General features: G+C 56.5%; 1 long non-coding RNA gene across 1 annotated transcript in view; it reads left to right on the top strand.

Annotated features, from left to right (window-relative positions):
- The first annotated feature begins 529 nt into the window (after positions 1-529).
- Positions 530-26,704, top strand: part of LOC123577739 — a 126,530-nt gene continuing 100,355 nt past the window's right edge. The window contains exon 1 of the long non-coding RNA XR_006702055.1: positions 530-712. This is a non-coding gene — a long non-coding RNA (uncharacterized LOC123577739). The remainder of the gene's footprint in view (positions 713-26,704) is intronic.

The following is a 26,704-nucleotide window of genomic DNA, read 5'->3' as shown; positions in this document are numbered from 1 at the left end:
GTGAGTTCGAGCCCCGCGTCGGGCTCAGGGCTGATGGCTCGGAGCCTGGAGCCTGTTTCCGATTCTGTGTCTCCCTCTCTCTCTGCCCCTCCCCCGTTCATGCTCTGTCTCTCTCTGTCCCAAAAGTAAATAAACGTTAAAAAAGCATGTTACTCTGCACTTCACACCCCTGACTCTCTTACCCTGACTGGTGTTTTCTCTGGGGGGGAAAAAAAACCTGGAAAGAGTTAAGTACTGTTCGTTCCTTCCTTTAAGATCAAGTTTTGCGAAGTAAACTGGAAACGACAACAGAAAAATAAATACCAGCCACTCTCAGTGTGTCCTCAGTCTTGCTGAAAGGTGACCCTGGCCTTAAGGGGACGAGGCAAAGTGGAGGTTAGACTGTGTGCCACCACAAAGTGAAAAAAAAAAAAATCTAGAACAAGAGTCAGCCTGTGGGATTTGAACCCAGGGACTGGGGAGAGGTCAGGCCACAACCTGCCGCTTGACATCGCCGTGTGATGATCTACGGTGTCTGGTTTCCAGAACGTCATGGTTACCAACCGCTGCGGCTTACGCGGATTAACTTCTGAGCGCCGAGGCCGGTCCCGTTACTTGGGTTCGCGCTGTTTGCTCACGCGAATCACGTCACACGCGCTGATGCATCAGGAAGTGGCTGGAGCCCGTACCCAGTGGCAGATGTTTCCATCCCGGAGCTGAGGGGACAACTCTGGTGAGTGCAGTCTTTTTCTATGGCGAGGGGACCCCGCCCTAGTCCTGCCCCTTCTGCACCCGTGTGGGTTCCGGGTTCGGGCCTCTCTGGAGGGAGAGCCCGTTAGCTCATTAACCAGGCAGCCGACTGACGGTTCCCACCTCACGAGAGCTCCAGGCTGGTGACCCTGGTCACTCTGAGAGTGGAGGCCCCGTCACCAACGTTCCCTGAACCATATGCTGTTGGAGGTGCTGAAATGTGGTCCCTGACCTCAAGGGGTCATCTCTAATTGACTTTGTTTTGGTCCTGAGTATCAAATGAGCAGAAACAAAGAGACATTTTGAGGGGGGTGTGCTGGTCGGCTAAGGGGATTTCACGGAGGTGCCCGAGTTTGAGGGCCAGTGATCTCAGCAGGAGCTTCATAAATGCTCCCACGGTCGGAGCATCACCCCTGTATCAGCTTCGCCAGGTGAGTCTGTGTCGAGAACGGTGCTTTAGGTCGAAGGCGTCAACCTTGGAAAGTTAACGACCGTATCGTCTGGCACACAAAGGGCAGGGGACACCTCCTCTTTTGTGAATGAGGGAAGCCACCACGGGGAAGGGCCAGATGCGGGAATGCTGAGCTCTTTGGCGGGTGGGCCGGCTGGCAGCCAGGCCCGAACCCTACTCGCACAGCCAGGGACACGCTCCTCACAAATCAGGAAGACCACCTCCCTGGTGACCTTGAACTCCACTTGCATTTGGCGAGGGTCAGGGACGGCCTCCTGGAATGAGGCACAGACCAGGCAAAGGTGTACCGGTTGGACGCTCTTGGGCCCAGCTAGAAGGCACCACTCGGCAGGCCACATGTCTGTATTTTGCCCAGCACCGAAGGCCACCCTTCATGGGGGAAGAGGGGCCGTGGTCCATGCATAGAGAGAAATCACTTCATTTCCTATGACTTTAGAACAGGACCTTCAACAGCAGCAGGATGCTTCTCCTTTTTTTTTTTTTTTTTCTTTTTTTGGCCTGTGATGCTTTGAAAACGGGACATTTCATGTATAAATGCTGGTATCCTGTGGCTTTTGATAAACTTAGCAGATCTGGCCACCCTGGGCCCGTGTTCCTGTCTAGAAATGAGGGTCTGGAGCTCAGCCACGACTGTCGCTTCGGGCAAGGTCTGGGCTCTCAGTTTGCCGCAGACCCTACCACCCCCTATTGCCTGCTCCTTAGCCGCTTCACGAGTGCATAGCGTTCGCCTGGGTGCTGGGGGCCACGCGTTTGCAATGCTTCGGAGGGTTGGGGAAAATGCGTCCCCTGTGACAGAGTCACAAATGATGTTGAGTAAAGTCATGCACAGTTGAAATTCCTTGCAGAGAGACTGGAGCAGGTCACTGATGGGGGAAGCCGATAGCCAGTCACAGGTTAACGAGCCTTCTGCTCTGGGGAGGATATATAAATATACCCCAGAGGGGATCTGAACTTTCCCCCACCTATCTGATCCGTCTCTAATTGTTACCAATTGGTATTCCCTTACGCCCATGCTTTCTTTGTAATAGAGACCTTGTTCTCATTCCCCCGCTGAGAGTGACCCTGTTTTCCAGCTGCCCGTCCACAGGGGTCACTGATTTCCTGGGACAAGAATTTGGGGGGTTTTGGTGTTTAAAACATCCAATTTTCTTTCTTCCCTAAACTGGCTCCATTTATCTTAAATCATTAAGCGCACTGGCGTCCTTGAAAGCTGCTCTCACTGGATTCATATCACTAAGCAAAGTGACAAGAATTTTACCAGGCGTGAGACACGCTTCTTACATTGTTTATGCTTTTCTTAAAAAACAAAACAGAACAGAACGACACTTTAGCAGACGTGCGTGGAGGCTGGCTTCTGTCCTGGCTGGCCTTTCAGCCAGGTGCGCAGTTGTCTGTGGAATTGTGAGCCGGGGTTGCTCTAAGTCCCGTGCCGTGCCCTCCGACCTCGGATGCGGTGAACACGTCGTGGGTGAGGCTGAGTTCGCCGCCCGGGACTGTCCTGAAGTCTGGGCTGGAGCGAGGGTCTGAGGCGCGACCGCTCCCAGACGGAGATGTGGCCCCGGGTCGGAGCGGGTCGGAGCACTCCTCCCTGGTGCCTCTTGGCCCGCGGGCCCAGGGGGAGCGGGTGGCGGGTGTGGGGGGCTGCAGGGGGGAGCGCCAGCGGTGAACGTGCGTGATGCCCCTGGATCGCACACCCTTATGGTCAAAAAGGCAAATTTTATGGCGTGGATATTTTACCACAGTGACAAAAAAGGCAATGGGAAGGAAAAAAAGACTCTTCGATGAGAAACCTTTAAAATGAAAAACAACCATGAGGGGCCCAGAAAGACGAGGGAAAACCTCGTGTTTGTGAAGCAAGGTCGTGGCCCGTGTCACTTTCCTCGTGGGGGACAACTGTGTGCGTTCTCACACACACTCTTACACACGAGTGTGTCTGAGACACATGCACACTCATACACTCTTGTACACACGTCTCACACACATACACACAGACATGCACACACACTCACCTACACACACGTACACACACGTATCTGTCACACACATGTGCCGGTCTCACACACACTCCTGCATACACTCGCACACATTGCCCATCTCACACACACACACACACACACTCACACACGTATCTGTCTCTCACATACACACACTGACACACACACTTGTCTATCTCACACAGACATACACTCATTCGTACACACTCACACATCTGTCTCACACACACACACCTATATACTGTTGCACACATACACACAGACGTGCACACACACATACATGCACAGCAATCACACACGTCTGTCTCACACTCACACTCACACATTCACATGCCTACACACTCACAGACACACTCATCTGTCTTACACACACCCACTCGTACACGCTCACCTGCACACTGTCACACACAGGTGTGCACACTCGTGCACACGTGTGCTCGTCTCTCACACGTGCAGGCGTGCTCACACCTGCACACACCCTGGAACCCTTTGAGCCCACGTGTCGTAACCATCGCCGCCAGCTTGTCACCAAGCCACGGACATCCTGGTGAGACCCGGACCCCCCACGGCTTCGGGGAGCCCTGAGCCGATGTGTTAGTTTGCGAGCAGCACAAACCCGCCGTCTGAGACAACACACGCTCGCAGTCTCACGTTCCGGAAGCCGGGAATGGAGGTGTCGGCAGGGCCGTCCATCCCCGTCTCTGTGTCTCTGTCCTCCCCAGCAGCCCCCCCCCATATGGACCCCAGTCATATTCGATTAGGGTCCGCCCTGCCCCCGTGTGACCTCATCCTAACTAATAACATCTGCAATGACTCTGTTTCCAAGAACGTGTGCGTTCTGAGGGACCCATCCAGCACCTAATGCCCCGAGTCCCTCCTGCCCCAGCACCTCTGAGAACCTCTCGATTCCTTCTGGAAACCCACGACTGTTTCTCCCGAGCATCTGTGACTCGGAAGGGGCCGCTCCAAAGCCCTGGCTGTCACGGTTTAAAGGGAGCGAACGTTGCAGCCATGGTTTTAATTAAGGGTTGATGGGCCATGTCATGACATCATCAATAAAATGAGCATAATAAAAGAAATAATTTGGTAGGAGGCATGGGAGGGCAGCCCAGACCTCGTCACGAGCCTGCACCCTGCAGCAGTGAAAGGCCATCCCCACGCTGGCACGCCTCAGGCTGCCCAGGGCGACCCTTGTCCGTTAAGCAGTTCCACTCATGCCCATCGACTCTGCGTGGCCCCGCCAGCCTGAGGGCTGCCTACGGGTGTCGACTGCGCTATGCTGCGAGCTGGGTGAACCGAGCCGGTTAACTGCCAGCTGCTGGGTCAAATCCTGTCTTCTGGAAATGGCGTGCCAGGGTTGCGGTGTTCCTGCAGCGGGGGGCTCTGGGGGGACTGGGTCTTCGTGGAGCTGTGTGTCGCTGTGCGGCCAGCCTGGGAAGCTGGCCGGAGCCTCCAGAACAGAAGCCAGAAGGGGGTACCGGGGTTTAGAATTAAGCTCAGCCTTAAGTGCAGGGTCAGGGACGTCCTTGGCTGGACTTGTCCACGGCTGTCATTTCCTTAAAGCACACAGATGAACGTAAGTCTCGTGTGATTTTTAAACTCCGTGTCCCTGTACCCGTGGTTTAGAAAACTTGCTTTCTTGGGAACTGGGAAGATTTTGAGCATTACGGTACTTCTAGGCATTGCTATTTGAATGAGGAACGTTGATGAACGGAATGAGCCCGGAGATCACAGGGAGCAGGTGACTGTGGGGCCTCTGCTCAGGGCTGTACCCAGGTGGGTACTTGACCAGGGTGCCGGGCCAGGGGGGCCGACGCCAGCCCGGGACCGCTGCTTCTGGAATGGGGTGACTTTCTACAACTTGCCCACCCAGAGGAGGTGTTGTCTTACCGAATTTACATGAAGACACCTCACTAGGTAGCGGGGCTCTGGTTGAAAGAATTTGAGCATCCATTTCAAGAGGAGAAAGGACACACTCCTTTCCAACTGAAGCCCTCCGTCAGTGCATGCGGCAGATGTCTTGTCGCGCACCTGTTACGCTCCGGACGCTCTGCCATCTGTGGGGGAGGAGGGTGGGGACGGAAGCGTCTCTGGGTCTGAGGACACAAATTGGACCGACGGGTAGACGTCACACGGAGGCTGATTGCAGCACAGAGATGGAGATACGCTGACCAGGGTGGCTCTTGGAGAAGCGGTTTGGAACTGTCCAGATGTGGAAGCTGGGCTCATCCTGTGACTGGGTCCCTCGGTTCCTAGGTGCGTCCCAGCAGCATTGTGTCTAAGTGCCCCGAGCTGGAACAGTAACACGAGGCGATGGCAGTGGCACCGTCTTATGAGAGTGAAGCTGGTGAACACAGAAGCTAGCGCTGAGCGAAAGGAGCCAGTCACAACACAGAGGCGCCAACACCGTGCTTTGGTGGAGTTCAAAAGCCGGCAGGACCTCCTCACTCGTGGCCGTGCCAACCCGTGCCAGGTGCAGAGAGGAGCCGGCCACGGTCAGCTCCCACACTGAGAGGACGCTGCGTGGGGGGAGCTAGGGCTGGGGGCTTGGGGCGCCACCGTGTTGATGACCCCGGCGCTCGCCTCCGGGAGCAGCCCGGACCCGCCCTGAGACCACCTGCACCTTTGCCTCCTGAGGGAAGTGTCTGTGAAGTCAGGTGCCTCTTGGCTTTCTCGAGTCTGGCCCGTCTTCTGTAAAGGGGAATAACAGACCCACCGGACAAGGGTGTAGAAAAGCCCACGCGCAGCCTGCTGGTGTGACCCGGGCACAGGTGGGCGTCCGGGGGGTGCTCCCGGGCACTGCAACAGCACTTCGGGTGACACAGGCGTGCTCTTAAACCTGCACTGACTCCCAGCCGTGTGGCAGGCGTCAGATGCCTTCAAAGAAGGACTTAGGCTGAGGCAGACGCACAGAGACAGAGACAGACAGGTGGAGAGAGGGAGAGGGGGTCCCGCCGCGCATGGATGACGCCGCTCTGGCCCGTGGACCTACGGCTCTCAGAGGCCACTTCCTGTCCACCCGTCCGGTGAACCCCAGACTAGCTTAGCCAGTCCTCACAGTTACGGGAGCCAGTTCCCAAGTCCTTGCAATAAATCCCCTTACAAAGCCATACTTACCCCCCGCTTATCAATTAGATCATCTCGGGCCCATCATTCAGCCTCCCAGACTGGAAATACCGCTTCACGGAGAATTAAATGAGAGGATATAGTATAAAGTTCTCGGCCCTTGGCTGTTTCCATTAAAAAATCTCCCAGAAATGTTAGGTATTCTCTTCATTACCCTTGCTCATCACAGGAATTCTGCAGAACGCTCTGATCCTGTGGGAGGGTGTGGCAGAGCTCCGGGCAGAGGGCTGTGCCCTCCCACACACCCCGGGAAAGGGCGAGAGGGCCAGGGGCAACCGCAGCCGGGGGCAGGGCAGTGGGGGCCAGGCGGTATTTCCAAAGGAATTAGTTTTCACCTGACGACGACAGATCACGCTGAAAATGCAAAGTGTCCTGAGGAGGGGGACATTCCATCTTCCTTTTTTTTTTTTAAGTTTGTTAATTTATTTTGAGAGAGAGCACATGAGTGGGGAGTGGGCAGAGAGAGAGAGAGAGAGAGAGAGAGAGAGAATCCCAAGCAGGCTCCATGCTGTCAGCACAGAGCTCGACGCGGGAGTCGATCTCACCACCGTGACAAAATGACCTGAGCCAACACCAAGAGTCGGACGCCTGATCGACTACCCCCGAGGTGCCCCGTCGTCTTCCTTTTCAGACAGACTTGGCCATGGCGTGCCTCCTTCCCGCACGCTCCTCCCACAGAGCGGCGCCTGCTATCCCGGTCCCCCTGCTCCTGAGCCTGGGCTGGCCTGGGTGCCGCGCCTGACCAGCGGACGGCTGCAGGAGTGACCTGTGGTTCACGAGAATAGGTCACAGGGGAGCTGGTGCTTCCTCCTGGGTGTCCGGGGACTCTCCCCCGTGGGAGACGCCCCCCACGCAGCACAGGGTCCCGGCCGCACGGACGGGCCGCGTGCAGGCTCCCAAGCACAGCCCTGCCGAGGTTCCAGGTGACGCCGTGTGCGTGTGACATCTTGGGCGCCCGTCCGCCAGCTGTGGACATTTGACGGCATCCAGAGGAGGGCCCCTAGCGAGAACCACCCGGCTGAGCCCTTCCTAAATTCCTGGCCCACGAAATCCTGCCCCCGCTGCATGCGCCACCCCCAGAAGCGGAGCTGGCCGGAACGGGGGGTGGGGGGCTCCGGGCGATGTTCAGGAGGGGTGCACGGGTGGTGTCCTGCCCCCTCGGCTCCCTAGGCGAGGACCCTAGGCAAGTTGTTTATCTCATCTGTTTACAGTTTCAGTAACAGTGGCCGCGTCTCCTGGGGCTGCCCTGAGGAACGAACGTGGCAATGCAGAGCCCTCACCGGCTGAGCCTCCAGCGATCTGTGGACGCGGGGCAGACACGGGGGCCGGTGATGTGGCAGGAAAGTCTGAAGCTGCCTCCTTGGCTTTTCACACAAGGGAGGGCCCTTGGCCAGCCTGGTCAGGGACAGGCAGGGCTGTGACTCACAGTGTCCTTCTCTGCAGCCTGGCTTGGGAAGGGAAAGTGTGACGCCATTGCAATCCGGGGAATTTTCTGCGGCGTCCAGACCCGGGCTTCCTCATGTCTGTCCGGGGGTGGGGAAGGGGACCACATGGAACAAAGGAGGATTCAGATGGGAGGAAGGGGGGTGGGAGAGGGGCAGAGCCGTGGCCGACACGCCCGCTCCTCCGGGTCCCCAAGAAGAGAGAACTCACACAGAAGACGCTCTGCTCTGGGCCCGACGTCCCATGTGAACCCACACCCTGGACCAACTCGCAAGGTTGGTCCGGCGAGCCCCCTCCTCCCGAGAGTCCTTCCTTACCTGCAGCCCAAGCCCACTGCTCCGAAGATGTTCCTGGAGATGGTGAGCACAACAGACGCACAGACCAGGCCCCCGACGCACGCGACGCGGACAACACCCGGGAGCCCTGGGACCCGAGTGCATCACCTCGCGAGCACCCACGGTTATTCGCTGACAGCAAGGTGTGATAAACCTCCAAACACCTTCTCTCACCGAGCCTTCGTCGTGCCTCAAGTCCACTCTCACTTGGGGCATTGGAGTCTTGAAGCCCCCAACCGGAAATGAATAGCCCCGCGGTGGACTCACGGCCACCATCCCTCCGAGCTAATCCAAGATGGTGGCTGACATTTATACGGTGTCCGTGGCCAGGCTCCCTCTGGAGTGATTGTGTATTCCGGCTTTGTGTATCCGTGCTGTCCTCAAAATCATCTATGAGATGATGGATGCTAGATGCCGTTCAACAGACGGGGAAACTGAGGTACAAGGCCCTCAGGGAGTCTGGTCACGGTCACAGATGGGACTGGAACCCAGGCCTCTGACTGCAGGATCCGGGCTGTGAACAACTATGCCATCATCCTGGTGAGGCTCAACAGCTACAGCCTGGCAGCCATGGTGGCCACCTACATCTAAATAGATGAAGATCAAACAATTAAAATTCAGTTCCTCAGTTGCGCTAGCTCGTTTGGGCCCAGCAGGCGGGGGTGGCTTCCCTGAGGTGGCGACACGGGGGTGATGCCTGAATGGCAACTGTGAGCCACTTCTGTGAATCACGCTGGAAGAGTGAGTGGCCAGCATTTTTGGAAACCCGCGGCTGGAAAGGAGCTGGGGGGGGGGGGGTGGTGGTGGTGGAGGGGCACCAAAAAGGCCCCAGGGCCGGGCAGGAGTGGGAGGTCAGGGTCAGGCCACGCAGGTGGACAGGACCAGACCCCACAGGGCATGTGGGCTGCAGGCAGAAGCGTCACATTTATTCCAAGTGCAAAGGCAAGGTGCGTTTGTCTCGCCAGCAGTGAGTGCGAGGGACACACTGTTCTTTCCTCCTCCTTTTCCAGGTCCAAGCGGGGCCACAGGTAAGCGCTCTAGACAAACACAATCAAAGATGCTGCGGCCCTGTCTACCAGCTCCTTCTCTGGGACGTGGGGAGGTCCCGTGGGGTCTGAGCCCTTCACCGGCCTCGGTCCTCGGAGCGGGGCTCGGGTTCCAGACAGAGTGTGAGGGGGACGCGGGCACGGGTGTCTCTTTAAGACAGGCAGGAGCATCCCCAGGAAGGTGGTTAAGTGCAGACGGCTGGAGTACCCTCTGGCCCCGTCCGGGCCGCACGCAGCACGTACACCCGAGAGTTATCAGCTGCTTTTATGTGTGCGGGCTCACTTTGCAAGGAGCCACAGAAAGTGGGGGCTGCATCCGTCTCCTCAAAGGGAAACTGGGTGACTGGGCGACAGTTTGTCACTGAAGGCTGTTTTGTGCCTTGTACGCTCTGCTCTGGGTGCGTGTGTTACCTATTCGAAACATAGATAAATAGAAACCAAGTCGTTTTGGGTAGAGGCTGGCGGGCGCCTCAAATGGGGTCCGCCTCCGTGGGAATGTGCTGTTTCATGGTGAGACTGTGTAATCTCAGAGGCTCCTGTATCTAAAAGAGAATGTTAAAGGTCTGGCCCAACGCCCACAGCACAGAGAAACGCGCCGAGACCCACGGCCACACAGCTGCCTTGGGGCATCCGGCTCTTTTGTGACCTGCCTCCTGCCCCCCAGGAGATGCTCTCTTGGGCCGGACCCTCTCCCTGGAAACCTCCGTTTCTACGTTTTTTATAATCTTGTGGTGCAAAAGAGAACTCTGCCCACGTGGTGTTTTCCAAAGGAACTTTATCATCCGACTGGGGGCTGTGGGCGGGCTCGGCACACCGGAAGCCCGGGGACTCTGTGCTCTGACGGGTGAGGCGGTGTTGTCTGGGGCCCAGGGATGGTTTCTAGCAAGACTGGGGGCGAGGAGGCTTTTTGGCAAATCCCAAACCGCCAAATATGGAAGATTTCATGCAAAATAATGGACTAGGATCTGATGTGTGTCTAATTCAGTGTCTGTGTGTTCATGAGTGCAAAGAGTACAAAGTATTTTCATCATTTCTTCTTACTGAACCTGGCTTCATAGCAGCCACCTCGTGTCAAGACCCATTGTAAGCACTGCACAAACATTAGAAGCACCACCTGACGACATCTCCGAGTGTGCACCTTGCAGTTGTGTAGATGCAGCTTTAAGTCCCAGTTCTGCCCTCATCAGCAGTGGCACGGAGGCCAAGTTACCGGACTCTGCGGATCGGTGTATTCACCTGCGCAATGGGTATGTCTCCCACTATCACAGACCTGTAAGAAATGAACTTCTTAGTTTGGACCACAGGCGATCACTGCCTTTTGACCTGTTTTTACACGCGGCACAGGCAGGCTTCATACGGTTCAAGTGTACAAAGAGCTTAGCCCATGCCAGCCCTTGGAAAGCACTCAATAAATAATAGTTATTTTCTTTCCAACTTCTTTAGGCAGAGAAGGGGCTTAGCCTGCAAGAACCTTCCCGCCGGAAAGATCCTGTGTCTCTCCGTTCCCTATCCTGAGGTTTCTCCACATTACTCTTCAGCGGGACTCACTCAGATAACTAAAAGCCTTTTGCCGGGCTCCAGCCTTTTAAAAGAAAGAAAATTGTGATACTGATTCTTTGTCTCCATAAAGTCTTATTTCCAGTGGCCTCAGCATCAGTGCAATACGGTTGCCCCACACAGGCGCCTTGAGGTCAGTTTAAGTAATGAATCCGGGAGCAGAGAGCTCCCAAGGCAGGCTCCCGGCGATGCGAATTCCTCAGCCATATGTCGCCCCTGCAAGGTGGGGGGCCCCATCACAGCTCCTGACAAATGCACGGCTCCTGAGCCAGAGAACCGCAGGAGGTGAGGTTCACATGGGCCGATCGTATCAGAAGATACCCTCACCCGGGGAGGCACCCTTTCTAGTCCCTTTCCTGCCCAAACACCACAGCAACCAACATGGAAATGCTATTCTGCCTCTGGGGTCCGGCCCCTCGGATGTCAGCGCCTTTCTCCAGGAGGGAGGCCAGATGTGTTTGCAAATTGCTAACTCCTCTCCACATGAGAGGTGACCCACAGGCCCAAGTCCCACCGTTCACTTTGTGGAAAAGATGTCAAAGAGCACCGACATGTGGGGCTCTGGAGGGAACCAAACGGGTGGCCACAGGAGCCCAATTACCGCTGGTCAGAAAGGAAATCAGACACCTTCAGCCCCTGCAGAAAACGGCTGTGGATTGTTTCTACGTGTCTCGAGCAACAGCATGGGTCCAAATCATCATCGATGACTTTTTTTCATTTTAAAATGTTTTTATTTATTTCGGGGGGGGGGGGAGGGAGAGCATGGGCAGGGGAGGGGCAGAGAGAGAGGGAGACACAGAATCCAAAGCAGGCTCCAGGCTCTGAGCCATCAGCACAGAGCCCGATGCGGGGCTCGAACTCACAGACCGCGAGATCATGACCTGAGCTGAAGTTGGACTCTCAACTGACCTAGCCCCCCGGGCGCCCCTTATTTATTAAAACATCCATGCGATGTGGCGACTACGTTGAGCATGGTGCAGAGACAATTTAGTGAGTGGAATCCCTAGGCGCTCGTATTTGAGAGCCCAATGAGGAAAACAGCAAGATTGCGTGGCTGTCGCCGAGGCAGTGACCTGGTCAACACACATCAATCACACACTGGCGGAAATGCCTGCACACTCAGCCACCGCCCCCACCCCCACCCCGCCACCCCCTTGCCGGCCCCAGGGTTACAGGTCCCCCATCACAGGGTGTGTCCACCGTGTAGCAATCTCCAGTCGTGGGTACTTTATAAATAAGCCTCATCAGGAAAGAACGTCGCCCAGAAAACAGATGCTTGGTTTTCTTGCAAAGATCCAGCATCAGACACACACTCAGCATGTTGTGGAACAAAACATTCCACATTTCCCTTCGGAAATCAGAATATCCTAGACAGCATTCCCCACTTGCACCAAATCAATGGAAGCGTAAAGAAGGCTGGAAAGAAACCCGGTTCAAACTCCTTGGGATGTTGATTCGAAGGCTGGGCAGGCAAGATACAAGAAGAGCCTTGAGTGTCTTGTGGTGCCGGGAAGCGACAAGGTATTAAAACAAATAGAAATCAAAGGGATGGGCCATGCAAAAAGGACACAAGAGCTAATCGAGAAGATCTTCCAGTGGCCAGCCCGGGACACTTTGAACAACAAGATAAGTAACCGGAGTGTTAGGCTATTACCCAAATGATGAAATAAATATCCATGAGCCCAGCCTGATATAAACAGGTACCTGAAGAAATAAATTCACAGGGAAGGGATAAATCGTCCTTGCGGAAGAGTTAGTTCCACATAATAAATGTACAGGGAATGAGGGCGAGGAGAAGTCGCCATTAGTAACAGTCACTGTGGCAGGATCCAGGGTTGGAGGCTGACGTTAGCGGGCGGAGCTCTGGAGGAGCGGAATGGCTGCAGCGCCTCGGAATCTCTCCCTGGAAAGACTTCCTGGTGCGGGGTGCTGTTGGCCTACGCCCACGCGCTCTCCAGTATTGCCCCCCACGGGGGTACGGCTGAAGGCGGCTGGACGCAGTGACTCCCTTCTGACCAGAGTACAGGAGGGGAGAAACAGGGACCTTCCCGCGGAGGATGCTGGCCGTCACCCGCCTAAGTGACCAGGGCTGCCATCGCCCGAGACAGCCGTGTGGGCAGCGTGCGCCCCCTGGTAGGATGGGGCGAGGGCACGGCACTGCTCTGACCTTGAGCAGACATTAGCCAAACCCAATTCGAGGTCTGGCTCAAACCGATCAGACTCTTGAGAAGGAAAGTCCGAGAAGCTGTCACGGACGGGGGAGCCTAAGGTGACATGGCACCAAACGTGCTGTGGGACCCTGGATGGGGGCCTGGGGCCAGAGCCGAAGGATGGAACCCAACCGGGAAATCCAAGCGCAGGCTGTCTCTTGGGCACTACTGTGGTGGCTCTGGTGGTCTCTCACGGCTGACAGATGTCCCCGGGTCGGGGACGGCGCCATCGCTAGTGGGCGAGGTGCGTTTTTTCAGAAACTGTGTCCTAGCCTTGCAACTCTTTGAAAGTCTAAAATCGTTTCAAAGTAGAAGGTTTTGAAAAGTTCCGGGTTCCTCGATTTTCTTCCCCTCCTAGTGACTCTCTGTGCCGAGATGGGGTCCGTCACTTTCATGGAAGAGGAGAAAGAGGAGCCAGACCCTCACTCGCTGCTGCTGCTGCTGCCGTGGTGGTGCCACTCGGAACAGCCCTGCTGGAAAACATCTTGGAAAACAGATCGATGAAACCTAAATACGCAGCTTCCCTGTGGTGCACTAATTCCGCTTCTGTGTACGTACCCGACGAAACTGCCGTGTGTGTGCGTGTGTGTGTGTGTCTGTGCGCGTGCGTGCACCTAATTCCACTTCCGGGTACGTACTCGACAGAACCGCCTATGAGCATGTGTGCACGCACGTACATGTGTGTGTACACACCTATGTGTGTGTACTAGTGTGCACGGGCATGTGTGCATGCATGTGTGTGTATTGCGTGTCTATATGTGTGCGTGCTGTGTGTGTATGTGTATGTGTGTGCACATGTGTGTATGTGTGCATGTTGTGTGTTCTCTGTGTGTGCATATGTATATGTGTGCATGCGCGTGTGTATGTGTGTGCATGTGTGCATGTGTATGTGTGTGTATGCGTGTATATGATGTCTGCCTGTGTGTGCATGCCTGTGTATAGGTGTGCATGCACATAAGTGTGTATATGTGTCTACGGCATGTGTGCATTTCTTGCCTATATGTATATATGTGTGTGTGCTGTGAATGCGTAAGTGTACACGTGTATTTGTGTGTAGACGTGTGTGCATGTGTGCTCCTGTGTGTGCATGTGTGCGCGCATGTGTATATGTGTGCATGGGCATGTGTGCATGCGTGCATGTGCATTGAATGCCTATATGTGTGCTTGCTGTGTGTGCATGTATGTGCGTGCACATGTGTGCATCTGTATATGTGTGCATGTGTGTGTGTGTATACTTTTGTATGCATGCCTGTGTATAAGTGTGCATGGGCATGTGTGCATGTGTGTGTGTGTTGCATGCCTATATGTGTATATATATGTGTGCTGTGCATGCATATGTGTGCACATGTGTATTTGTGTGCATGCATGTGTGTGCATGTGTGCCTGTGTGCTCCTGTGTGTGCATGCATGTGTGTGCAGGTGTATATGTGTGTGAGCACCTGTGGGTATACATGTGTGAGCACACGTGTGTGCATGTATGTATGCCTGTGTGTGCATGTCTGTGTATGTGTGTGCATGCGTGTCTATTTGTGTGTGTACCCAAAGTCATATACAAAAATGTCCGTAGCAAATGCACTCATCATAGCCAAAAACTAGGAACAGCCCCCAGGCCCATCAACATGAGCCTGGAGGAAGGGTGATGCACTCGCACGCTGGAACAGTATCCAGCAGGCACTCTCCGAGGGATGTCCAGGGACCGCCAGCGTCCCCGAGCCTCTTTCAGGGGATCTGAGAGATCAAAGCAATGTCTGTAATGTCACCAAGATGCTATTTGCTTTTCCTCTCGTCACATGATCTTCTGGAGGAGAATTCCAGAAGTTACATGACATGACACCGCCACAGACAGAATGAAGGAGCAGATGCGAGCCGCCAGCTCTCCTCCATTAAGTGAGACACAAAGAGATTTGTGGAAAGGCGAAACAAAGCCACTCCCTTCGTTTGGAACATGTAGTTATTTTTCATTAAAAACATATCGGTCGTAGTGACACGAGTGACTGTATTATCATTCCAAGTGAACCAACAAGCAAGTGCGTTTCTAGATTTCTGTTTTGTTTGGTATTTCGGTAAATACTCATAGAACGAAACAAAATATGTGAACGAAGCTGTTTGGAGTCCTCAGTAATTTGGGGGGCAGTGGGGATGCTGAGATGCTGGTGTCTGAGGATCAGTGTGACCGCGTCTGAGCCGCCATTCAGGCCGGGTGGGCCTTGCGGACCAATGCATCGAGCAGGCTGGATGGGAGTAGGGGGTGTTATCGGAGCCATGTGCGGATGGCTCGTCCACGGCCAGAACTGTCTCCCTCCTCCATGGGGGTAGCCGCTGGGAGGGGGCATAGGGCAGCTTCTGGGGTCTGAACAAGGTCTAGTGCTCGGGATGGGTAATGACAACACAGATAGAACTTCTGGTTTCCACACTTCACCCTCTGTCTGTCGTCTTTCCATCAAAAGTTCCCCCAGGACGCTCTTGTCTTGATAGTTAAGGTCCCTGCACCGTTGGACAGTCAGCCCCAGTGTCAGGGTTTGCAACCAGCGGGCCCCGAGTTCGAATTCTGGCTCTGTCACTCACTAACCTTAGCTGCCTTGCTTGTGAAATGGACGTGTACACCTGGCACTATCTGGGAAGGATTAGGTGCAGTCATGTCTATACCCCGCTTAGCACAGGCCTGGCAGAGAGTTTGCACGGCCTAAGTGCTTCTGTGGATTTTAAACCCCAGTGTTCACCTCGGCCCCTATGGCGCAAGGCAAGCACACCCCTGATACAAACAACGCGTCCTCGTGTTCCCTGTGCGAGCCCTGGCTTGTTGTAGATGTGCACGTGAATGCGTGTCCGGGGACCCAGGCACCTCTCATCGGCATCTGGGTTCTGTAGAGGAGGAAGCTGAGACACAGATCTGCTAAGTCACTGCCCAAGGCCCTGGGCTGGTGAGTGGGCCCGTGGGCGCTGACCACAAGAATGAAATCCTGGCCTCCTGCCCCCCCCCCCCACCCTCCGCTCCTTCCTCTACATCGTGAGTAAACATCTTGCCTGTGGCTGTCCTTTAACCGACTGCGGGGACTAGGGTTCCTGTCCCGTCACCTCACCTGATCATGCCAGCCCTTAGTGTCCACGTGTCCAGATTGTCAGGGCTCTTACTGTCCCAGAACAAACTCTGCCTGACTCCCAAGACCTGCATGTAATCAACTGGCCTGGTCCCCTGGATGAACCATGCCCCTCACTTAACCTTGTGCTCGCTGAGTTCAGGAAATGCGCTCCTGGATCTTTTCTCCCCCTTCCCGAAAAATGCCCCAAACCGTCTGTGGGCCCCCTGCTCCCCTCTCCGGAGGCAGCTCTGAGGCACCCCTTCGTGTCAGGAGGGTGCAATCCGCTCATCAGCACACGACAGTCACCTCTCGCTGCTGGGGGTGACGCGGGGGTGCTCAGCCAGGGGCCGTATTTCACATAGCAATTAATTGACGACAAATAGTAATTAATGGGCCACATTCCTACTTCGGTGAAGTGCAGAATTCATGCTTCTCAAGCTGGGGATGGGCCACGTTCTTGTTTTCTTTTAATCTGCTTTGAAAGACAGCGCTCTCCCGGGCGGCAGGGACGGCGCCCAGTCCCCCGTGAGCTCATTGGTGTGGCATGTGAGGCCTCACTGCTCAGAGATATGAAGCGCTAACTGTCACCGCGCCTCAGGGCCTCGGGGCGTGGGTGAGGAGCCTAATTAGTCGTGGTCCCCATTAATTAAAAATCATAAATATTCTCGGAGGTAAGGTGGGAGTTGGAGCAGGAAGGAGGCGGCTTCTGGCTGATTTCTGTGTGCGTGTGCCTACGTTTGTGTGCACGTGCCTGTGTGTGTACGTATGTGCGTGAGTGTGCGTGTGTGCACACACATGCGTGTATACGTGGGATTGATTTTCAAAAAGTACGATCGAGCAGGCAAACCCCACTTGTGGGAGGAGGTGTGGCTGTGGTCCGTGTGTAAGAACAGGCCTCGGCGTCTCGAGAAAGGGAGACAGACCTGCGTCTTTGCCTTTCCGGGGAGAGGAGCTTCAGAAAAAGTGCTGAACATCACCCTTATTCACGTGAGCCACTGGGTGGTAGGTTCCCCGCTGGATTCGCAACCCTGTGCGTGATGCTAGAAACACGGATAGAGCACACAGGGTCCTTGTCACCAAGGAGTTCATAGTCCACCTGGGGACACCGTCGGGGAAATGGACATTTGGGGCCCCGATAATAGAAACAGCAACCAGCACGTTAGGGCCAAGAGCACGTAAACATCTGTGATATGGTGACGCATGCCTTTCCTTACCCACGCGTTCAATAGCGGTCGGCTCCAGCCGGAGCCACCGTAAGCTCAAGTGCGCACCTACAGAATTGCGAGATACCCGTTAACACCTGGGATGTGATCTGAAAATACTTGATTTCTACAGGCTGGAGGTCCCACGGGTGCCACTAATGCTACTGCCCTTTGTCACCTGCGTCTGTGATGGAAGCCAAACCTGTACTTGGGCTAGAAACTCGATTGTCTTTCCCATCCTGTTCGTGACCTTGCTGAGCTCCACGGGGCCCCCTGCAACGCAGGGAGCGCGCTCGGGTAGCCGCGTGTGAGAGCCGCGCGGGCGGGGGGGACACGCCTGGCTCCCTGAAGCACCCTGTCGGGGGGGAGGGGGAAAGCTGCCTGCCCACCTAAGAGAAAAGCGGCCGGACTCCCTGCCTTTGCTCCGCGAGTCCCCAGCTGCACGTGCAACGTGGAAAAGCAAGTCTTAAAATCTGAGCTGAACATAACCAGCTCCCAGTTCTAAACTCAAGCCTGCAGCTAGCGTTCAAGAGCCTTCCCGCATTCCAAGTGGGTTAGTGTGTCGTGTAGCCGGCCTCAAGGGAGAAATAAAGGCATTGTATTAATATTTCCCAAGGCATGCAATTACTTGAAAAAGCCCCAAACAGTCCAGACTAATGACTATGTTTATCCGTGAGCGGTCTGGAAATCTAATTTCTGATGGTGCAGTTGAAATTGCTTTGAATACAGTAAAGAAGGAAGGAAGGAAGGCAAAACTATTAATTTTTATGGAGTGCCTGAATGTGTTAAATGCTGCCTGTGAGGCTTTTCATACATTCATCTCATTTAGCTAGAAGGCTAAGGATGCTGAGCTCTGGCGCTGTGTGGCCTTAGAATAGCAATTCTGTGAATTAGTTAGGGTACAGGTACCAGATATCCAAAGTGGCTTAGACAATAAGGGGAATATATTGACTCACATAACTGAAAAATCTAGAGATGTTTCTGGATCCTGGGTGGGCTTCAGGCTCAGTTTGTTCCAGCAGGGCTGTGTTTTCCTTTTCTGCCAGGTCTCACAGGGAACCGGGTCCTCCTGCAGAGCTTCTGACTCCATCACCAAGCCGAACTGCTTCCCTGGGAGGTCCAGCCCTCTCCCAGCCCCGTTTCCCCATCTTTCAAATGGGCTGGGATGACTTTATCACCTCTAAGGGCCTTTACTGTTCTGAGGTTCTAGGCTGCTTGGATGTCATCCTTCCTGGGAGTCGGGAATCCTCACCTCTTCTCTAGCTTTCCACGTAACCTTCCGCATTCGTGCCCCTCTGGGTCCCGGCTCTCTGCTGAGAAGGTCAGGAGGGCAGGAGGTGGAGGCTGAGGCTCTCGGGCACATGCACGGCATATTTGGGGTGCCTTGTTGGCAGGAGGGGAATATCCGCACCCCTTCCCAAGGGCAGGGGTGGGGAAAAGACTCCCCCATCTCAGGAGAGAAGGCCCGGGTCTGACGCGGCAGGGAAGACCAGGCTGGAGGCCGCCCTTGTCTGTGGCCTCCCACACGTGGGTCATTTGGTGGCCCTTTCTGAGACAGGCATCTGAATCAAGTGACCCGGTCACCCAGGGGCCCTGTGGGACAGCTGGCAGCGACCAAACCTGGTAGCTCTTTCTTCGAGAGCATCTGTGTCCCGCAGGGGCTGGGCCAACCCACCCGCACCCATGACAAAGCAGAGAATCGCCTTCAGAGCTGGGGACTCTGCTCCCCAGTCACCACAGGCGCCGAAGCCCCGCGCAGACACGAGGCTCAGAGGACTTGGTTACTGTTCAGTCTCTGGAAGAATGTGGGTATGCACTGAACTGTCACCAAAAGAGCTTTTCAGAGTAGGCTCTGTGGCCCAAGCTCACTCGCCGACAGCCTGGCAGGTCGTCAGACGCGTGTGCAGAGCGGGAGCCGACGGTGACAGCCGGGTTCTGGGGGGTGCTGTGGGTGCTGGCCACCCGCTCCGGGGGCACGGCCGCTCGTCGCTGGGCTGGGAGCCCTCCCGCCGGGGCTGAGCTCAGCCGCCCCCGTCCCCCTGCTCCGCCCGTTGGAAGGACGCGTGCACCTTCGCGTGCACGCCGGCCATCGCGGAGGGTGGAGGGGAATGCGGTCAGTATGTACCCCTGGCCACGGCCACGCATGGGGACCCTCCCAAGGCACGGGTCGTCCTCGTCAGAGACCAGCAGGCCTCACAGGTGACCTGCCCAGCCCTCTCCTTCTCCGATGACAAAACCGGGACCCTGGCAGGGACGGAGCTTTTCCAAGGTGTTGAGTCTCGTTACCTAATTGTCGCTACTGCAATGCCTCTGTCAGGTGCAACCTCAGATGGCAAAAGCGAGAAAATGATCTCAGTACCAGCTGCTTGCGTTAGGGGAAAAGGCACAGCGTCTGCCGGGAGCCACAGAGACCAGGGGCCGCCTCCTCTGTAGGTCCATCTGCAAATGCCTTCGCTGTTCGGGAAAGAAAACGTGCTCTGAGAATCTGCATTTGACCCTGCGGGGCCGTTCTCCCCCTGCCCTTTGCCCTTTCGAAGGTGGGTCGGTGTCTGAGGCCACACGCTGGTGTGCACCCAGCCTCCCAGGGTAACACAGTGGTAGGGACGCTGGCCTGGGGGTGAGGAAACATGGGCTCTGGGTCCATCTGGGCCTGAACCTACTGGGGCCCTTGGGCTCGCTGCCTCCCCTGCGGCATTCAGCTTCTTAACATAAAAGTGTCATTTTAGAAGATGTGTTTTGTTTTGCACACAAAGTGATTTATTTCTTTTTTTATAAGTTTATTTATTTTTGAGAGAGAGAGAAAGAAAGATAAGAGCATGAGCAGGAGAGGGGCAGAGAGAGAGACACACACACAGAACCCGAAGCAGACTCCAGGCTCCGAGCTGTCAGCACAGAGCCCGACGCGGGGCTCGAACCCACAAACCTTGAGATCACGACCTGAGCCGAAGTCGGACGCTCAACCCACAGAGCCCCCCAGGTGTCCCTGTTTTTTTTTTTTGAAATGCATTTGGGACCTGTGCTCACCCGTCTTCAACTTTCCCCACTCCCCACCACCCCTTATTGTCTTGTGGCTTGTTTACTTGATTTAAATTCTGTGACCGGCACTGGTCCTACAGCTGGGTTGTCACCTTTAGCAAAGTGAGTATCCCTGGGTCCCACGTAGTATTTGGGGTATAGTTATACAAAAAAAAGAAAAGGTATCCATTTTTAACCTGAAATGCAAACGCAACTGGGCATGTTACCTCTTACCTAGAAATTTCAGAGGGCAGGTAGGCAGCGGAGCCCCAGCCCAGAGGGTCTCCAGGCATGTTCTAGTCCTGACTCACATCCATTAATTCATTCGATGGCCTTTACTAGTTGCCGATGGGAGCCCTCAGGAGCCCAGAATTTCTGTGGTTCAGTCTCAAAAAAACTGTTGGAACCAAACGTACACGGTATGGTCATCAACACTAATTTCAGAACAGCTCCAATGCTTTACGTGCATTTCTGCACAACCAGAGGGCTCCGGGCTCCACGTTCCATCATTGTGCCATAGACGTGGCTGCTGGCCGGCTGAAGACTTTCCTCTAGGAAGAGGAAGGAGGGAATTTTGCAATATTCTGCGGTGGCCCGAAGGGACAGAAGAAACACATGAGTATGTCTATGTCCCTACTTTGTGTCCCATCTTCTGAGCATCTGGGAGACCACATTCCCGTCTTTGAGAGAATGCAGTGTGGACACAGGCCACGAGACCCACCGGGACAGCAAGTAGAAACCACAATCGCAGGGCAACAGCATGTTTCCCTTTAGACGCCGGGCCGTAAAACACAAAAGGAGTAAAAGCAGAGGAAGAAGCCAAGGTAGGCTGGAAGATTCCAGAACGTCTTTCTTGCATGGCCTCCCGGCGGATGCGTTGGGCCCTGCCCTCGCTCCAACCTCTTCCAGCTGCCGGCACCAGGTCTGTCCTGCCTGCACGCGTGGCCGGCCAGAGGCGCGGGGAGTTAACGCCCCAGGAGCAGCCCCAGCCGACGACCATGAGAGCTGGCATATAAAAACTTGAGCTTGTTCTCCTCGGGTGGGAGAATTCTCAGGCCTGTGCTCTACGCCGTTTCCCAGACTAACTCGCTTGATAGGACACCCCAGTCCCCTCCCCAGCTGGCCCTTTCCTTTCTCTGGGTCACCTCCCTGCTTGCCCACCACCCTACTGTGCTCCCGGGGTCACGTCCCAAATCAACACCTCGTGCTAGCGTCCTTGTCTCAGGGGACCCCAAACGAGGCAGACTCGAACATCCCAGAGGAATGGGAACGCCGGAGGTCAGGAGGGGATACCAGCCCAGGCAGAGAGCGGCCCGGGGGGCTTGCCTGGAGGGAGAGCGCATTTCCTGCGTCAGGGCCCCAGGGCCTCTGGAGGCGGAACAGCCCGATTAGATCAGATGCACCCAGTTACACAGAAAGACCTAGGATATTTTCCCATGAATTCCTCTTCCTGGTTTTGCCTCCTCCTATTGGGGCTCTTTCTGTCCCACAAGGAAACTGGGACCACCGTAGGGCAGCCCCCCAGCACTGCTCATGGGGGGGACTATCTGCGTAGCGATAAGACGTCGTCACAGAGCATGCCCGTAAGGCCTGCTTTCTCTGGCTGGCACCGGTCGGTGCACCCACCCCCGTTATCTTCATAACCACAGGGCAAGGGGCTTTCAGAAAGCCTCGCCTTACGTATGAAGGACCCGAGATACAGAGAGGTCAGCTGACTTCTTGAGGACACACAGCAGGGAGGTGCGGAGCCGGCCCCCACACCCAGGCAGCCTGGCTCCAGAATCCACACCTTTAAGATGCCAGCCCCACAGGGACCACTGATCCCCGATCCAGAATAAAACAGAGGCAACCGGAGGGAGCCCACTCCAGCCCTCCCTGGACCCGGCCCCGCACGCAGCCCGCCAAAGGCCGGATACAAGCCTGCTTGCTCCTCGTCTGATGGGTGAATTGGCCTCAAGTTATTCAGAGGGTTCCAAACAGGGAAACAACACGTTTCAAACCCTCCAGTGTCCCATCGATTCCCAGCTTCTCCTGGACGGAAAGCCGGTGAATGAGGACAGTGGTATGCGTCCGCCCCCAGCATCCAGAAACGGCAGCGGGAAGGAACCCCTCCTGGGACCTTTTGTGGCCCGGATTCAAGCTGCTTCTCATTTCATCCCCCGTCTTTCCACCCGCAGCTGGTAGAGAACGCGGCACGGTGCATTTTAAACCCTGGGACCCTGTAATCCACCGATGATGCATCTGTGAGCCGTGCCCGCTGCACGCCAGCCAGGCTCTGCTCAGTTTCCCGGCCGCCACATCGGCTGCCCCGCGGCTCCTGCCTCCGAAGGAGACGATCCCAAGGCGAGAAGCGAACTGGGGAACTGGTGAGCGTTTTGCTCACACAGCTTGGCCTCCTGGTGACCCCAAGCTGGCTTGCGTCACCGGGACATGCTGAGGGCGGCTCACAGCCACAACCTACCGCACACTGAGCGCTGGCCGGGTTACCAGGGCAAGTGCGGAGAAGCCCTGAATGCCGACAAGAGTGGGCGGCCAGCCCGGCTTCCCGTTCAGCGGAGGGGCATGTGGGAGCGGAAGACCCGAGGCGGGGTTTGCCTCCTTTTGCCCTAAGAGGACGGACGGCCACAGGTCATCGGGCCCCACGGGGCCTCCTGGTCGGAGCCCCGTGCGGAGCTCACACAACGAGAGCGAGCCCGCATGCCATGGCTTGCGTGTCACCCGTAACAGTGACAGTGGTAGACCAACAATAACGATCGCTAGGCATGCGTCCTGCGGTTTGCCTGGGCCGTCTCATTTCAATGTGCCAGCAGTGGCTGTGAGGCGGGCGGGGAGCCCGGCACGTGAGTTACGAGCTGGGATGGGAACCAGGTGATTAAACCCCAGCTCTGCATTCCCGGCCACTTGGCCGCGCCTCCCTTGTCCCCTGGGGCTGGGGGAGGCTGTCAGTGGGTCCCTGGATGTACACAGGCATTTCTCCCCGTTTGCAGACTGCATCGAGCCGTCCCAGGGGGTCCCGACCCCAGATGTGGCCGCGAACCAAGAACCACGGGCTGGCGATCTGCGAGCATAGAACGCCCTCACCCGCCAGAGATGCGTGGCTTCACGTTGTGGCCCGTGGTTGCCGTCCCCCAGCCCCGCTGGCATCCAGCTCCGTGCCCCCGCCCCGGCTCAGCAAGCATGGCCCAAAGCGAGTCTGTCACTGTCCCCACCCTCATGTCCACTGTGGAGCTGGGGACTCGGAAGCCCAGGTTCTCACGAGAACAGTGACATCGCAGGCACGTGTGTGGCCGCCACGTCACTGTGCTCAGCGCCTGGCTGGCGGGCTGTTGGTCGGGGACAGCAGAAGGGTCCCGGGGGCGCACACACCCGCTCTGTTTCTGCCACCGCCCCGTCTTTGCCGGCCTCCACTCTCTGGGCTGTGAGGCGGGCCATGCCAGTGCCGGCCTCAGGGGGCTGGGGGGTGAGAGGAGGGAGCCACGCTCCGTCGCTCACTCCTCCTGCTCTGTCTACACCCGCCTCGCGCCTTCGGGCAGTAGCTCTCACCCTGTTCTCCAGGGAGGAGCACGGAGAGAAGAACCACAGGCTTGGAGAAGCCGCCACGGAGCGTGTCGCCCCGGGTGCACTTCCCGCCGTCCTTGTAGGCACAGCCCGAGCCGTGCGGACCCGAGGCCGACACTCGGATTCCCGCGAGGGAGGAGGAGCTGCTTTGTCTGGGACAGCAGACCCCTTCCCTGAGACGCGGTGGCAGTCCCGGTCCCGAGGCCCGCGGTCTAGGAGGCCCGCGGAGGCAGCCCTGACCGCGAGGCCGTCCCGTCCCCCCTGTGAGGCCCCGCGGAGCGTCCCCTTCTTGTCCGGGCGATGACGCCCCAGACTCCTGGTTCCGACAATGTGCTCGCCATATGCACAGCCCCCAACGCGGGACGCCGGGCAAATGTTATTACAAGGCCAGCAGTGACTCTGCTTAGGATAACAATGATGAAAATCTGCATTAACCGACGTTAAGCTGGGGGAGCCTCCCGTCCCCGCCCCGAAGAGAAGAAAGGGACGCGGGTTTGTCGCGGGAGCCGGCAGCTGCGGATCACCTGGACTTCATCTTCTCTGCTCGCGTCTTTATTAGCGGGATTTTTTCTTTTAATGAGTAAGTGTCGAACTACCAGGTGTTTTGAATTTTTGTCTTGTTCACTTGCTTACATGAGGAAATTCAAATAGAGACCCTGTATTCATAAAAACCCGGCGGGAGGAGAGAGAAAGGCCTCTCCCCCTCCCCCACCCCGAGGGGGCTCTCCACCCTCCCCTGGGGGTCCCCCCCCCCCAGTGCTGGCTGCAGTTCACAGCTCAGCCACCAGGGGCCCATCTCAGGGGGCAGCCCCCCCAGACCTCTGGGGGCCCAGGCAGCCTCAGGGCCTCTGCCCCAACGCCGTTACTTCCCCCTGGGGTGGCCCCCGTTCCCGCGCCATGGCTGGCTCTACTAGCGGGATGGGGCCCCCCCGACAGGTGTCGCCAACACACAGGGCACATGTGGAAGGTAGAGAGAGGTGACGGGACGGCGTCTCTGCGCACCCGGAGGAAAAGGTGAGGAAAGCGGCCTTCCCCAGGGAGGACCCCACCCCCTCCCCTGTGGCTCTGGAGGTTGAAGCGAGGTCCAGGGAGTCCCGCCTCTCGTTGGGGGAGACGGTTTGTGCAGGGCTTGAGTTAACGAAAACGAGGCAGGGGTTCTGCGGGCTCCGCTCCTGCCGCAAATCCTGGGAAACGCAGGGCGATCTCGGTGTGCGGGGCAGGCCGTACCTCCTCTCTGGGCGGAATTAGTCTTCAGCAGCTGCCGCTGGCAAGGGCTAATCCCTTAGCGGTACCAGAGGCAATTAACAGCCCTTGACTCCGTTTCCCTCTGGCCGCACCGCACTTCGATGAGCAAAACTCCCCACTTGGAATGAACGCGCCAGCCTCAGTCTTTCCGTTCAGCGCTGTGTCCACGGGGCTTGTGTGGCTCGCGTGGCTGGTTTAAGCTGGGGGGTTAGCACGCTGCACAGGGGAGTCTAGGCGAAGCGCCCGCCTGCCCGCCCATCTTCCTGCCCTGAAACACTTCATCCTGAGCAAATCGGCAGGATGCAGTGTTAAAGGACTTTCTCCAAAACAAGACCAGTAAAGAAGCCAGTTAGGTGGGCTGAGAATCTGTGGGTTTTGAAAGGAAGACGGTTTTTCTCCCGTGTGTTGCTTCATCAGTCGTGGCAGGATTTCAGCACGTGCGTGGAGCATCTTCGCAAGGTGCTTACTCTGTGTGGGGAAGGAGAATTGGGCACAGGAGGGGCACGTGCTGGGAGTGAGCCCTTAGCGGATACGGGCGGCAAGGAGGCGGTGTGACTTTTATTGTTACAGGCCACAAGCGATCGTTTCTTTCTTTCAGATTCTGTTTAAGCCCCTCCTTTAAACGAATGAGCCTCTCACAGTGCCTGACCCCGGACTCTTGTGATGGCGTTTTCCCGACCTGCCATGGCTGTAACAGCCACCCCCTGTTGCAACGCCTACTCCCTGCTCCCGTCCCCATCCCACTGCCCAGCACCATGCTGGTGGGGGGGGGGGGAGTGACAGATTGCCAGTGTTTTTCCCAGCCGGCTTCATCTGACTCACCACAGCCGCTTGTCCGTATTTTCTCCCCTGCAAACCGTCTTGACCTCCAGGTTGGTTTTTCCTTTGCACGGTTCATTCCCTTCATCCTCATGATACCGCCTGGTTCCGTGGGGTAAGCTCCCACTTTCCTGGGAGGGAAAAGGTCCTTCCTTGTGCACCCACCTGGAGCACTTGTCACGTCTTAATTCTGGATGGGGAACGCCATTGCAGCCGAGCAGCGGCTGGTGCGTCAGGGTCAAGGGGACAAGTGAGAGACTGGCGTGGTTGAGCCAGAAAGGCGGGGACCCCGGTCCTGACGGCTGACCGTGTGCCCCCAGCAAAGGGGCTCAGCAGCTCGTGCACACGCGCTTTCCTTTGTCCACACCGGAGCCTGGTGAGGTGTTCACAGAGTGATCAGGCTGCCTCCAGGGTCACTAGGTAACTGAGGTCGTGTGTCTGTGTCGAGGTCCATGTGATCAAGCGGGCAGGGCCCCTCAGGCTCAGGGGGCATCCAGTCACACCTCCGGTGACAGCCGTCTCCTTCTTGCGCGGTCTCGGGTCCCGCTTCAAGCCCGTAGCCAGGACTTGCCTTCAAGTGTCTTTTGAAACCTGGAACACTTCTTAACAAAGCTGAGCCTGTTTCCTTCCCGCTTCTCATTTTTCTTCCACACTCGCACCACAGAAAACCCTTTCAGAGAGCTCTGCGGACACACAACCACCGCCACACCAAGAGAATTCGAGATAAGGTTGAAAAACCCCATTCACAGAGGCAAGGGCTTTTGCTGTTTCCACATCCCCTGCAGAGGCTCTGCAAACCTGTTCCTGTGTCGGGAAGCGGGCACCTCGGGCACCTCGCGCTGTTGGGTGGGGAGGGGGGGGGGCTGCAGAGTG

The sequence above is a fragment of the Leopardus geoffroyi genome, chromosome E2 (assembly GCF_018350155.1).
Source record: "Leopardus geoffroyi isolate Oge1 chromosome E2, O.geoffroyi_Oge1_pat1.0, whole genome shotgun sequence".
In the NCBI taxonomy this organism is placed as follows: domain Eukaryota; kingdom Metazoa; phylum Chordata; class Mammalia; order Carnivora; family Felidae; genus Leopardus; species Leopardus geoffroyi.
The sequence above is the reverse complement of the archived record's forward strand: the minus strand, read 5'-3'. Positions and strand labels throughout refer to the sequence as shown.